At 40.7% G+C, this 13,187-nt stretch overlaps 1 protein-coding gene across 5 annotated transcripts in view; it reads left to right on the forward strand.

Annotated features, from left to right (window-relative positions):
• Positions 1 to 13,187, forward strand: part of CMSS1 (cms1 ribosomal small subunit homolog) — a 370,501-nt gene that overhangs the window by 306,367 nt on the left and 50,947 nt on the right. The window lies entirely within an intron of this gene.

The following is a 13,187-nucleotide window of genomic DNA, read 5'->3' on the forward strand; positions in this document are numbered from 1 at the left end:
TGTACTCTCCAGTTTCCAGGGACTATCTCTTCATGTTCTTCAATAATGCCAGAATACCAGGTGACAGCTGTTTTAGCTCTAAGACATTCCTCAAGTGTCCTATTTTGATGTCATTGTGTAATGCTTTTCTCTGGCATAGCTATCATCGTTCAGTACCTTTGTTGATATATGTCACTGCATTGCTTTCTTCCTTGTGTGCCCATATTACTTTTCCAAATAGGCACTGGTTCTCTGAAATGTAGAGTAAAAGAGAGGGAAGGGATAATTCTAGCAACATCTCAAATTGGACCAGTGTCTTCTCCTTGGCTAAAAGTTTCCTTTTGCACAGGAAAATACACGAGTTAGAAGTCTTTCTCCCCTCTCAGCCTTCCTTCTGTCTAAAAATGTTATTTCCTTCTAATCCTATTTTCTGTATTAATTGCGTGTCTTATAAAGAGGTATTATACCAACCGTGCTAGGTGTGGCATCCAGCACTGTGCTAGGTCTTGGTCCTTTAAAGACAAAATGTTGTCCTGTCTCTGTCGCTCAGGAACTCATAGTCTAATAGGAGAGGCAGTATGAAATTCTCATTTTAATAGGCTAGGTGTTCTGATGTAGGGCTGAGTAGACTGTTGTCTGAGTCTTCCTGAGGTGGAGGTCAGGGAGGCTTCACGGAGTGGAGGTGGGGATGCAGCTATTTTAACTGGACACCTTGGGCAAGGAGCAGTAGGTTTCTGGCAGGAAAAGAGTAAGAAGGAGGGCATTCTAGGCAGAGGACACAGAGTCAACCCAGGCACCCTGGCAGGAAAGCGCAGGATGGCTTCAGCCCTGGCAGCTGCCCCGTGCCTCAAGGACAGGGCTATGGCATCCAGCTTTGTACTCATGAAAATTGTGTGGCTCAGCCTTAACTTTGATACCACTGCATGCCCTGTATTTGACATAAAGCCTTAGATAAACCACTTATGTCACAGCTTCCCCAAAGTGACCCCTGAATTCAAGCAAACTTTTTTTTTTAATACTTTAAGTTCTGGGCTACATGTGCAGAACGTTCTGTTTTGTTACATAGGTATACACGTGTCATGGTGGTTTGCTGTACCCATCAACCCATCACCTACATTAGGTATTTCTCCTAATGTTATCCCTCCCCTAGCCCCCCACCCCCCTACAGGCCTGGTGTGTGATGTTCCCCTCCCTGTGTCTGTGTGTTTTCATTGTTCAGCTCCCACTTATGAGTAAGAACATGAGGTGTTTGGTTTTCTGATCTTCTGATAGTTTGCTGAGAATGATGGTTTCCAGCTTCATTCATGTCCCTGCAAAGGACATGAACTCATCCTTTTTTGTGGCTGCATAGTATTCCATGGTGTATATTTGCCACATTTTCTTAATCCAGTCTATCATTGATGGACATTTCTGTTGGTTCCAAGTCTTTGCTATTGTGAATAGTGACACAATAAACATATGTGTACACGTGATGCTATTGTGAATACTGCCACAATAAACATACATGTGCATGTGTCTTTATCATAGAATGATTTATAATCCTTTGGGTATATGCCCAGTAATGGGATTGCTGCGTCAAATGGTATTTCTAGTTCTAGATCCTTGGGGAATCACCACACTGTCTTCCACAATGGTTGAACTAATTTACACTCCCATCTCAAGCAAACTTATCCTGGTGCTCTGAGGGGGCCCCTGGTGACACCTCAATGCATGTTTGTTGATGAAGGATGCTGGGACCTCAGAGGCTGGCCTCACGGAGGGGCTAGAAATAGGTGAGGCTGCTCCCAGCAGCAGAACCAGTAGCATATGTTACAAGTGAGGTATTTCAACACTGCAAGGAGAATCTCAGCAGAAGGCTGCGGCACAATTCCAGGTGTGCTCCTTGGGTTGGGGCCTGATCCCAAGCAGCAGATAGGGAATGAGTAGCAAGAGATATGGAAAGATAAGAATTATGCAAGGAAGCAGAACCTCATGCAAATAAACTAGGTGCTGAGCACAGCTATAGTCCTAACAGAAATTAAATGCATGGAGGAACCCAAGGGAAAAGTTTGGGCCTATACCCAGAGCAAATCAGGAGGTGATTGGAGAAAGACCGCTATTCATGCTGTGTACAAGTGCCCAGAACCCACTGCAGGGCTTCCAGAGAGCATCCCTAGGCAGTAAGACAATTCTAGACCTCCCTTTCTGGTGTGGGTGGGCTCCTGGTAACCTACAAGATTTGGTTTTGCTGGCTGAAGAACCAGATAGGACACAGTGTGAAGACTCAAGATCTTCCATTTTAGCCACTGGGCATGGTTGGAAAAACAAGACTGGCACCCAGGGTACTTCTTAGTTTCCAACAACTCCATGATTTGGCAGCCTAGGCTGGAGCCACATGGCAAAGTGACAAGGGTATTCCTCCTTAGGCCAGCTTCACAATAGCTCCCCAGGAATACATTGTGCTATTCATTCTTAGTGTTCTGGTGCTTCATGTTAAGGTTCTTTGTGGTTTTTCTTCAGTTAAGGAACACCATGCCACATACATAATAGGAACTCTGCTCTTAACCGCAAATAGCTTTAAATTAGAAGGACTAACCCCTCTCCCCCTTATTCAAAATGCATTGTGTGCCAAACCTGGTATTTTAAAGCAATCGTTTTGAAACTTTCTAATTGCAGCCATACATCAGCTCTCCATTCTCTCAGCTTCTTAAGTCCAGTCAGGGTGGTCCTGGTTAAAATGAATACATGAAAAACCTCTAATAGTAATCCAGATTTATGGTAGTACAATAGTATTTATGGTAATAAAAACATAAAATATAAAGATGCCCTTCTTCATGAAAAATTTATTATTTGCAATTATATTCATTTCATTCATCTATTCAACAATTATTTATTACATGTCCACTGTGTCCAGGCATATCTTGAATACTGGGGAGATTATATTTAAAAAGCAGATGGTATTGGTCCCTCCTATCTTGGAATGTAAAGTCTATGGGAAGGATCGAATAAAAACAAGGTAACAAATCAGATGATAAGTACATCTTGTGATAGTGCTGTAATAGAAAGGAAGAGAAAATCATGACAGAGAATTGGGGGAGTGAGCGAACCTCAGATGTCAGAGGAGACCTCTCTCTGAAGAGGCGCCATTTAACCTGAGATGGGAGTGATGTGAAGGAGCTAGAGGAGGAAGCGTTCAGGTCTGAGAACAATAGGTGTGAAGACTCCGGGGCAAGAAAGGAGTTTGCATGTTCTAGGCACTCCAGGAGGTCAGCATGGCTGGGGTATTGTGAGCCAAAGAGGAGGCAGTGGGATTGAAGGAGGAAGTAGGGTCCCAGTTAGGGGAGCCCTGCGGATGGTGCTAGGGAGTATGAGTGTTATTTTAAGTACAAAAGCAGACTGCTGCGATGTTTTAACCTGGAAGGTTACATGATCCTATTTACGTTTTGGAAAGATCTTTTTGGCTCTCGTGTGGAGAATGGAAGGGTCAAAGTGGTTGCTGGGGATCCAAATACTGCCTAAACAGGGTACTCCCAGGCTGTGCTGTGGGTAGACCCAAGGAAAATGACCTGGGAATTCATGGACTGTAGGCAGCCTATCATTAATTTTCCTTCACACGGCTCTTCCTCTAAAGGCCAAAAGCATTTCTCTCTGCCTGATGATTAACAGAAGAAAAGGTGTCAGAAATGCTGTCTTTCAGGTGGGCCAGTAAGGTAGGTCCCGGCCCTAATGCTTTGTACAATGTCCTAGATCTGCTATCATTTTCACTTTGCAGGTTGGTTAAATTCATGCCAACTTCCCAGTGTTCTTCACCTTTGTTCCTGGTACAAATAAGGTATTCAATAAATATTCATTACATTAATTTCACTTGGATTTCCAGTGGTCTGGGTAGAGAGGGAGAATTAGAGATAGCAGTGGGGTCCTCTTTACCTCCTATGTGGAGAGGATATATTTGTCAGGTGGTTACCATGGCTCTTAAAGTATTTTCAGTCTATGGCAGATACAGTTCAGAGCTGAAAAACATGACTCTCTGCTAGAATAAAAGGTGCTGTATACATACAAAAAGTTTTTTAAGAGCATCTGGTTAGAGTTTAATGTGGCTGAAAACATTCCTATTTTTTTTTTTTTCCTGTTTCAGTTACTCAAATGTGGCTAAAAGTGTGCTTTGGAGATTTTCCAAAATAAAAATTCTGAGGTGAGAGATATTTCAACCCCAACAATAACTTGAAAATTGGAAGTTGGAATAGGAACGCTGTCACCAGCACTATGATGATTCAATAACATGTGAGAAGTCTAGTTTCTGACCATTCAACTGCACACTTCAGCTACAGGCATCAGTCTTTCCCTTCTTTTCTTTCACAGTGAGTAGATTTAGGGGCAGAAATGAGAATGATGAGAAAAAGCAAGAGGCTGAGGAGTACAGGCCTTTCCATTGGCCCCCAGGTCACAGCTGGTGACCCTGACCTTCTCAGCAGCCTCATGTGATTAGGAGCCTGCAGCAAACCAGTCACAGGGTAGGTCCTGGTTCCCTCCCTGTCCTCGCAGTCCTCACCACCCAGCACCAATAGCCTTGCTTGAACATCAAGGACATCCTAGAAGAGGAAATATATCCCCAAATGGCAAAAGGCCACCTGGACCCATGTGAGAAAGCAGGGGACAGCACTCCTCAGCGAGGTAGTAAACACAAGGCTCTGGGGACAGGATCTGGCACTATATGCTGTCTAGTAGCAGCAGCTGCTGCTGCTGCTGCTCTTTATTATTGATGTCAATGGTTTATAAATTGATGAGATGTATATGCATTCACATATCAGGTGCTAACTCAGATCCCCCTGTTTTCAGTCTGTACCTCATCCCCACCAGCCATTCCTGCACAATCCCTCAGGCACTGCTTGACGCTTCCCTTTCAGTAAGGGCTGTTTATTCTCTGTATTTTAGAGCTGCCCCTGTTCACAGTACTTGCATTATTCCAATATCTCCATTTGGCAATTGCCATTTCTTCTTAGCGCCGCTCCAAATCTCTTTATTGGGAGAGGTCAGTCTTTGTAAGTGAAAGAAATATATAAATGCACCATTCTAGCCACACCATTTAATCCCTGGCTTCCTCCTCTTTCCCATAGGGAGGGTGGTTTTGTTATCATGTTACTCTAGTGCTTCTCATGACGGAACATAACTCAATTTCTTCAGTCATCTTTTGCACTTCACTGAAGAGCTCTGTGATCTCAGGTGCTTCGTTTTGCTGGAAAGGGAAGAGCGGGACACATCTGATCCCTCACTTAGAAAAGAAGGAAATAATCATTTTAGTTAGGGGCCTGGGAGACACATCTGTTTGCAAAAGGAAGGAGTTGCTGTTTCTCTGGCTGTCGGCTTCCTTCCATCTATCCCAAGCCCACCCTTGGAAGTTATAGCTGAGCATCTCTCAGTGAAATAAATGTTGTAATGGGTCAAGTAATTAGCAGGCAGAATTATGATTGGGCTGTAACCTAACTCTAATCGCTGACCTCAGAGAATTAATTTCATATGACATAACACCTTAGCTGTGTGCTGGCTTTAAAGTTTCCACTTGTCTGCATTTTCTATTTCTGGATTTGTCATGTTGATGAGTCAGGTGGCCCCAGACTCTTCCTGTGGATGAAAGGGACATCCTGAGTTGGACATATTTTCTACATATGTAAATTACAAAAAGGAAAAACTCTGTGTCCTTTTTTTGGCATAAAAGTAAGGGAAACTGGAGGGTTGAGTGAGGAAGGTATAAACTAGCCAGCGTAAATAAACTCTAGCCCTAGGGCATGAATGCAGCAAGATGTACAGCGGAGAAAATGGTGCTCTGGAATAATGCTTCTCTATATTAAAAACAACCATTATAAGGAACTTGTGTTATAAAGGGTCATGTTAATATTTGCCACCAAGTTAAAAAAATTTACAAAATAAGATATAACGTCTGTATGATGATCTATGTATTCCTATACCACAGTGAGTGGCTTTGTCTCTTCCCCTGTAGTACATGTGGAAATTGTCACTCTACCCATATCCCTGAGTCCTAGAACTGTTGCTACAACTAGTGGGCTCACTGGGGTCTCACCTGCTTTGACTTCCGTAATGGAATTTGCTACATGAGTTCAGAGAGATGGTATGCTTTTCATGTTTTTTTAAAATTCACATGGTGAATTATCTTGTATACTGAAAAGACAGTTGAAAACCAAAATCATCTTTGAAGGCCTAGTTTTGTTTAATAATCAAAGGAAGCTACTGTGCATTATGCCAAGTTGTAATTATTAGGAACCTAAAATAGTTGTACTTCTCTTTATTGATTGTTTTGTCATTGTCGTTTTAGCTTATGCATACTATGAATAGTGACCAAGTTTCCTTTCTTACATGGGTTCCTACAAACGTAGAATCAAATTTGTGCCCTATCCGTAGCAAATGTATAGGCCATTATATCTTTATCTTAAGTCTTGTATTAATTTCAGGTCCAATTCTTATTTTTCTTTCATATTCACTCCCACTTTTAATTTATACAGTCTTCTTTTTTTTGTAACCTTGTAAGCTGCCTTAAATTTTTTTCTAGAATAAGATGATCTATAATTAACTAAGAGCTAGATATTGAAAACATGAAAGAAGAAAGTTGTGGCTGGGCGCGGTGGCTCATGCCTGTCATCCCAGCACTTGGGAGGCCAAGGCCAGTGGATCACGAGGTCAAGAGATCGAGACCATCGTGGCTAACACGGTGAAACCCCGTCTCTACTAAAAATACAAAAAATTAGCCAGGCGTGGTGGCGGGTGCCTGTAGTCCCAGCTACTCATGAGGCTGAGGCAGTAGAATGGTGTGAACCCGGGAGGCGGAGCTTGCAGCCAGCCAAGATCGCGCCACTTGCACTCCAGCGTGGGCGACAGAGTGAGACTCCGTCTCCGAAAAAAAAGAAAGTTGGGCAGAGAGAGAACTAAGGAAAGAAAGCAGACAGGCAGGCAGCTATGCACGTCTCAGTCACTTAACCTTCCTAAGTTTCAAATCTGTAAATTGCTGACATCCAGCATATTTGTGGGACTCAAAATCATTTTTAAATAATGAACATGAACACAGTTTATAAATTATAGAGCTCTATGTAGCTTTGTTGTGATTATTTTAAAGCCATTTTCAACTGAGGCAATTCTCTATTGCCAAACCCTTGGCCTAATCCTCATTAATCTCTGTCCAGTAGAAGGCACTTCCCTCGAGAGCAGGGCCCAGGCTCTTCTGAGAGCTTTCCATGGGTCCAGCCAAGAACCAAAATCCTTACAGCACATAGAGACAATGTCGTCTCTCCCAGGATGGCTCTAAAACCTCCAAGCCTGACAGAGTTCTGTACCTTAGCTGTTCCAGGGCTAGGAAATCTAATTATCTAGCTGCAAAACAAAAATCTAATTATCTAGCCAGGAAATCCTGTTTACCTCAGTGTCTCAGTATCATCTAGGAGATTTGGTGAGGACATCTGCACAAAATTCCCCAGTCAGGGACCTTCCACCCCATATATAGTTCCCACTGGGATTTGGGGACCCCAAGAGCATCCCATCTCCCACTTAGAAACTTAGGGGACCATCATCTCACTGCTTACATAATCCCACAATTAGAACCTCTTGACAAAGGAATCTGTGGAATGGAGAGTGTGGAGACAGACCTTGGTGATCACTGTTCAGCCGCTATTACTAGTGATCTTGTTAGAAATAGTTGTGCTTTCAGGTGAAGGGAAGCAGGAAGAAAGGCTGGTAAGTACAGCCCAAATGATCCATTATTGTCAGTCTAGTTATCTTCTTAAAGTAGATTCTGGTCAGGTAAAAGCCTCTCTTAGGTCCCATCAGTGCCATGGTTAAAGCCAGACACCCCAGCATGACAGGAGACAGCACACGAAGGAGGACAAGAGTGAGTTTCTGCACTATCTGTGTGAGAATGCTTGCTCTGCCTATATGACAGCCAAGGAACCTGGACCAGGCCTCATGCCTTGTCAAGCCTGGGCTATGAAACATGGAGATAATAATGAGGATTAAACTGTCCAGGCAAAGTGCTTAGCACAATGCCAGCCGTTCTCACATCTGTGACTTTGCACATGTTGTTCTGGAATGTTCTTTTCCTGGTCTGTGCACTGAACTTCTGCCCTTCAACATCCTCTTGAGACTTGCCTCTTTCTTGCCTTTCCTAAAATACAGCAACAAATCCTCACCCCAGCAGAATGTAGAGTTCTGCCCTTCTGTGTACATTTTAATTATTAATTATCTTTGTCATAAGATTTATTATTAGATATTATATTTACTTCATTAAGACACCAAAAAAATCCAACTGATCTTAAAAATAAACATAACGTATGGTAGAGAGATTGCTAATGTTTTTTGCAACTTTAAACACCATTAGAAATTTTATGCCGTGAAAGGCAAGTCAATAGCTAAATGCATATTTTTAATTGAGTTATAATTTACATTTATTGAGGTACTCACATCTTAAGTGTACTGTTCAATCAGTTTTCACCAAGACCTAGAACACTTTCATCACACCTAAAAGTTCCCTAAGATCCCTTCCCAATCAACCCCACCCCACCCCCCACACCCATATACACAGAAGCAACAGCTGATCTGACTTCTATCGGCATATGTTAATGTTGCCTACTCTAGAAGTTCCTATAAACGAAATCATACAGGATGTACTTCATCATGTCTGCTCCTTTCACTCAGTAATGCTTTTGAGATTAATCCACGTTGTTGCATTTGTCAGCAATCTATTCCTTTTATTACTCAGTAGCATCTACTGTATGAATATGCCATCGTTTATCCATTCTCTCTTGTTGATGGGCATCTATCAGAATTTTTTTATTTTAACTTTTAAGTATCATAGAGTAAAATTGGCCTTTTTTTCTTTTGGCATACAGGTCTATGAATTTTAATACATGTACAGATTTGTGTGGGTGCCACCACAATCAGTATACAGACAGTCATGAGATAACTCCCTGGTGCTTCCCTTTATAGTACCCCCTACCACCCCTAGCCCCTACCTCACACCTGTTCTCCATCACTGTAGTATCACATTGCATTTTAATTGCTTATTCACATGTCTGTCTTTCCTGCTATATTGTCAGCTTCTCAGAGTAAGAACCACATCTTCTTCATCTTTCCTCCTCAGGGCTTAGCACAGTGCCTAGTACATAGTAGGTGCCCATTAGATTTTTGAGGGATGAATGAATGAATGTCCATGTGGCCACACAATGAGTCCTTTCATAATTCTTAGTAGGGAAGAGGAAGAAGAAGGTTGAAGGAAACCAACATTACCTTTGCTCTTTTAAAGAAAAATTTAGGTCATTTTTTTACAGCAATAATGATTTTATGATTTTAAGAAATTGTAAAGAGTGCTCTCTGGTAATTGCTACTTGAGAGGATATGTTAAGTCACACAAAATAGTAATCTCTCCATAAAAGGAGTTCAGCAAATGTTTATACTAAAAATATTACTGCTGATTAAGTTTGGGCTTGAAAATTAAAAAGGAAAAATTTAAACATGCTTCTTTGTCTATTACCTGTTTCTAACTATGTTCCAGAAGCCTAAAATTCTCCCCCAGTCTTTAATATATTTTTCAGCTATCCCTAGCTGTATAAAGATCCTTTACACTGTATTTAGAGAAACTCAATACTCACACTGTTACTTTTGACTGAGGTTTTGGTTTTCTTAAAACCAGTGCCATCTTTATCTAAAATTTGTTGTACTAAAGTCATTATTACTATAAGTGACACTTGGTTCTTATAGAGTCTTCCCTAGAGCATATTCAGTTCTTTTCAGCTTCAACTTTACTTTTCTTTTCTTCCTTTCAGTGTTTATTACTGTTTCCTTTTTCATTAATCACAATGCTGAAATGACTCTGTATATATTCTTTTTATCCTCTTAATTTCACCCACCAGGATATTATCTCCTACAAACTAAGGCCTTTGCCAACTCCATGTCACATTTTCTTTAAGCAAATAAAGTTTCTCCATTTGCTTAGCATATACCCCTGAGCCCTATAGCCTATTTCCCCTTTTAAAACAGAAATGGGGAAACAGCTGTTCCATTCCTATAAAGTGTGTCCTGTTTTATAGATAACCCTGAACAGCTCTATTTTGATGTCTGCAATATTACTTGGTCCTTGAAATTGTGAATTTCCTGGACCTGAATTTCCCTTTCACATTTGGGAAAGAAAAATTAATTCTACTGGATGTTTCAGCGCACTACGTAGGCCATGAGGTCTTCTCTAAAAGTTTGTTTTGGTAGCTACTGAAGGGCTCATTTCTTCCCTGTAGCACAACAAACTTTTTATCTGTAAAGACTCATATTATGTGGCCATCTCATTGAGTGTTTTAGCAGAAGTTGATTGTATATATCTGCTGGATTCTATGCTGCCTCCAGAACATACGAGGATGAAAGGATACATTGCCCTAAGGGAGCCCACAGCCCAGTAGGGAGGACAGACACAATGTGAAGAGTTTTCTAATACCTGAGCTGAAACAACCACCTAGAGTAGGAACTAGCAGACTATGGCATGTGGGCTCGCCGCCTGTTTTTGTATGGCTTGTTTTGTTGTAATATAGCTATGCATACTCCCTTACATATTCTCAATGGCTTACATATTGTACAATGTGTAATTGTGATAGAGATCATATGGCCCACAAGCTTAAAGTATTTATCTGGTCCTTGAACTTAAAAAATTGCCATCTTCTAGCTTAGAAGGAGCATCAAGAAAGTGTATGGTTGGTCACCAAAGAATAGGATAGTGGAGGACATCCTGGAGGATGACAGCATTTTAAGGGGTAGATGAAAGAAGAAAGTGCATGAAGTGATGGGTTGGGAACCAAATCACAGTGTTCCAGAAGACAAAGGAGGATAGAGTGTCAAAAAGTTGAGAGTTAACATCAGTACCAAATGCCCCAGGGTAATCAAGTGAGGTAATGGTTATGATGACCATTTTGTGAGAATTTACTTGTGTGCCAGACTGTGTGTTAAGTAACTTACATTCATTATATCAGGACTCCATGTAACAACCCTATGAAGTAGGTACTGTTAATATCCCTGTTTTATAGATGAGGAAACTAAGGCACAAGTAACTTTTCCAAGCTCACACAGCTTGTAAATGACAGAGGTAAGGTTCCAGTCTAGGCATCCTGATTCTAGGGATCTTATAATTTTAATCCCCGTGCTATAGTAATTTGCAGTGGCATGATGGCGGTGGAAGATAGCTTCAAATGAGTGATAAATGATGTCTACCACAGGCAATACACTATTCTGAGTGTTTCTCCCTATCTCATTTAATCCCCTCAACAACTTCACTTTATATTTTAGGAAACTAAAGCACACAAAGAGGAACTAACTTGCCCAAAGCCAGCTACTGAGTGGCAGAGGTGTGACATAAACCAGGGCATTGTGGAAGGACACAGCTTGGTACCTGACTTAGCCTGACCTCCCTCCCTACATCTCTACTGACCCCCATCCAGCCTCAGGCCTTTCCCAGTTCTCTTGGAGATTTTGGCCTAAATCTGGTTCTCGCTTCCTTGCTACTCCCTACACCCCAATGTGATAGCCATTTAGGAAAATAAAAAAGAAGAAAGCTCAATGTGTTTTTTAAATAACTTAAGGTGTGGTAGCAATAGAAAACTCATAGGCAGATCAATGGAATTATACCATAGCATATGTATAATTTGTGTTTTGATTAAATAAAAGTGTCTTGACAAGAAAGTGAGGAAAGGAAGAATCATTTGGCAAGACATTGGGACAATTGATTAAATATTTGTAAAGGTAACAGAGTTAGGGCCTCACATTATACTCAACAAAATCTATTCCATATGGATTTAAGTTACATGCTTTTTTTAAAGATTAAATTATTTTAAATACTAGATTATGTACTTTGAAATAGAGATAATTTTTCTAAGCATAACTGCAATGGAAAATGATATATTTGATCTCATAATTTAAAACATCTATAAATCAAACGTCATAAAAATTAAAAGATTAGGCAGCATTAAAAATTAATCTTGGCTGGGTATGGTGACTCACGCCTGTAATCGCAGTGCTTTGGGAGGCCAAGGCAGATTGCTTAAGGCCAGGAGCTCAAGACCAGCCTGAGCAACAAAGCAAGACCCCATCTCTAAAAAAGTTTAAAAAATTAGCCAGACATAGTGGCATGTAGCTGTAGTTCTAGCAACTCAAGAGGCTGAGGCAGGAGGATAACTTGAGCCCAGCAGTTCAAGGCTATAGTGAGCTATGATGGCACCGCAGCACTGCAGCCTGGGCAACAGAATGAAAGCCTGTCTATAAAAATGAAGAAATAAATAATTTGTTAAGATTAACCTTAAAATTAATAGAGCCATAAAAGTTGATAAGGAAAACATTAAAACTTTCCTTGACAAATGAACAGTGAAGAACATTCTATGCATATAAGAAAATAAAGGCCGGGTACGGTGGCTCACGCCTGTAATCCCAGCACTTTGGGAGGCCGAGGCCGGCGGATCACGAGGTCAGGAGATCGAGACCATCCTGGCTAACATGGTGAACCCCGTCTCTACTAAAAATACAAAAAATTAGCCAGGCATGGTGGCGGGCGCCTGTAGTCCCAGCTACTCAGGAGGCTGAGGCAGGCGAATGGCATGAACCCAGGAGGCGGAGCTTGCAGTGAGCCGAGATCCCGCCACTGCACTCCAGCCTGGGCGACAGAGCAAGACTCCATCTCAAAAAAAAAAAAAAAGAAAAAGTAAAATATTTAGTCTCATCATATGATTGCAAATTAGTAAAATGCTATATTATTTTTACCTATTTACAATATTAGAAAGGTAATATTCAGTGTTTACTGGGGTGTGATAAAACATACACAGTGTTATACAGTGTTGATGACTTATAAATTGACCCAAAAGCTTATGGAAAAGAGTTTAGAAGTTAAGACCTTTTAAAAACATGTATACCTTTTTACAATGCAATTTCTCTTCTAGAAATCTATTGTAAACAGAAATACATCAATTGTTACATATAATGATATTTATTATACTATATTTGCAAAGCCAAATTTTTGAAATAATCTAAGTAATTATAGAAGAACGAAGAAATATATTGTAGACAAACCATGGTTTACTATAAAGCCACTAAAAATGTTTTTCAAGACTAATGACATGGGAAAATACTCATAAAATAATATTAAAGGATAAAACATTTGTATATGATACATAATTCCAGACATTTAAAGCTATGTGTATATATAC

The sequence above is a fragment of the Pongo pygmaeus genome, chromosome 2 (assembly GCF_028885625.2).
Source record: "Pongo pygmaeus isolate AG05252 chromosome 2, NHGRI_mPonPyg2-v2.0_pri, whole genome shotgun sequence".
NCBI lineage: Eukaryota > Metazoa > Chordata > Mammalia > Primates > Hominidae > Pongo > Pongo pygmaeus.